The sequence below is a fragment of the Penaeus vannamei genome, chromosome 15 (genome assembly GCF_042767895.1).
Source record: "Penaeus vannamei isolate JL-2024 chromosome 15, ASM4276789v1, whole genome shotgun sequence".
NCBI lineage: Eukaryota > Metazoa > Arthropoda > Malacostraca > Decapoda > Penaeidae > Penaeus > Penaeus vannamei.
The window spans coordinates 13,608,677-13,611,176 of record NC_091563.1 but is presented as its reverse complement, the minus strand read 5'-3'; the positions used below and the strand labels follow the sequence as shown (position 1 = coordinate 13,611,176).

The 2,500-nt window shown below is 36.7% G+C and overlaps 1 protein-coding gene across 1 annotated transcript in view; it reads right to left on the bottom strand.

Moving 5' to 3' along the window:
- The window catches only part of eIF1 (eukaryotic translation initiation factor eIF1), a 9,352-nt gene that overhangs the window by 5,282 nt on the left and 1,570 nt on the right, over positions 1 to 2,500 (bottom strand). The gene's annotated exons all lie outside the window — the stretch shown is intronic.

Here is a 2,500-nt window from a genome sequence, read left to right as displayed (position 1 = left end):
TTATAATTACTATATTGTTATTGACATTGTTAACAATGGTATTAAATACTAGAAAATATTATTGAAAATCAAGGAAAAGTGCTAACAGGTGAGACAGGTTCTTCATTTAACTAGCTCATTAGTGACCTAGAACTTGTAGAGAATATATGTAAAAACAATTACTAAATTCAAAACACATCACGCATGGCATGTATGCACATTCCATTCTCATCGGAATGTGGTTAAAAAGACTGCATTTTCTTGGTTCTGGCCCAATGTGAAATTCTGTTTGTAATTATGAAACCTTGAAGACCAAATACTTCACAAATAATACAAATGTAACAAACATATATCCTGTTATGTTTCATAATTGGCAGTTTTCTGAAACCTCTCATGATAACCTTATGTAACATATGCAATCACTTACCAAACCGCGTGTAATATATGCACACACTTACCAGATCCATTTCTTTACCCAAATGGCATAAATACCTGAATAGGTTGTTCATGTAGATGGGAAGAAATGCCTTTGATAGTATATATTTGCTTGTATTACTGACATTAGATCAGTCCTATCTTACCAATGGTAAATGGCCTACATGCCACACCCAAGTGTCTGCTACTGGCCATACAGTCTTTGGCACTCTGATGGAGACTAACCAACCAAAACAGATATATTTCAGCGTGATAGAGCTTGTAATCCTCCCTGGCAATTTAATGTCAAATGAGAAATCAGCACAAAAGCCTACTGGCCTTAATATACATGAAGGCTGTAAGAATGCCAAAACTGCAAAGCCTACGAGTATTCACTTACATTATATGGCACACATTATAACAGTGAAAGCCTTGTATCACATATAAATCAATTTTTGAGAGGGAGTAGACAGAACACAGCAAATATCACGAGGAAAAAAAATTCTGAAGACAAATGAAGGTGAACCGTTACTTGTTCTCATTCTATTTCATTTTTTTCCCCCCCCATCAACCTAAAGCTGCTTACCATTAAAGGGAGATATGAGGTAGGATTTGTACAGAATATAGCAATGCAATAATTAGGGCTAAAAGAAGAAAAAAGGGGGGGGAAATCTTGTTTTCTTAGGTCAATTTTTGGGGGTATGTTTCCATGAGATAGAGGAAATAGGAAATACCAGGAGATAAAGGGAAATGGACATCGCCATCTTATAGAGCGTCAGAAATAGAGAAAAAAACAAGCTTGGTACAGCTGCAACGGCCTCATATTCACCGATAAATGACAAAAATACCCCCTGCATATCACGGCTCAGAGACCAAGTCCACAACATCAAGTTCTTATATTTATTTTCTATAAGTTGGCACAAAGTGCTAATAAATGGGGTTTACAGGGGGGGTGGGGGGTTCCCCTTGTCTAGGAAATAAATAGAAGGTAGGATAGGTTAAGTTGGGTTTTTGGATTTGCATGATAGTCTGGTTTTGGGACTATGGACATATGCTTGTGTAATGCATATCCGTTCTGAGCACAATTTTCATATACTATAATCTTCACGATTGTAGGAAGTCCGAACTTAATTTGTTCCTATCCTCTTGCATTATTTTGGTATACCAGTTGATTTTTATTGTATTATTCCTTAGTAGAGGATTTTGTACTTCAAGGAATGGATACCACAATTTCTTTAAGCATATGACTGTTAGTTTCTGGAAGGTGAGTTGCTCTCAGTAACAATTACCTTTTACTGAGCTATGAATTATTAATTCAGACACCAAATCTATACACTAATGAATGACTGAACTATTTCATCAATACTGAAAAGTCTCTAAAACTATCAAGTAAATCATTTATTAGTTGAAGTATTTATTCAAGAGCCTGAAGTCACAAAACTGGTAATAATTATAATGGTACTACATCCAGTGATCTAATTGTCCTTATGCTTACTAGAGCTCTGGCAATGGCCAACACCTCTCTAACTCTGGAGGGGGGAGGGGGGAGGGGGGTTATAAAGGGTTGGGCCCTCTAAAAGCAGGATACAAATCTGTGTAGTTAGTAAAAATGGTTAATATTTATGGAATGGACTTGCTCAGCAAGGGCAAACTGAAGATGGTATTCTTGTAAAGGATAAAAAGTTGTAGTCATAGATATAGGAAATCATCATAGGTACAAGAAATAATCTATAGACACGAAAGATATGCCATAAATAAAGGAAAAATATTGCGGAAAGCACCACTCATAGTCTAAGCCCACTCAGTGCCCCCGAGTTACAACACTCTCTTGTCCTGCCTACTTAGGGGTTTAGGGGAAGTAATTGTTTTCTAGGGAGCAGGGGGGGGGGGCAGAACCCCTATCAACCCTCCCCTCAGACACTTAAGAGTGAAAGTATGTCCTTACTATTAAGAATTACCATAAAAATTATTATTCAAATTGAACCCTTCAACTTTCCTGGTACAACTTATGTCCCATCCTCCGGCATTAAATGGAACACAAGAAATATAGTAAAATACAATTTAGGTAACATTTATCACAAAATGAGGAAAATATTTGCTGCCTGTG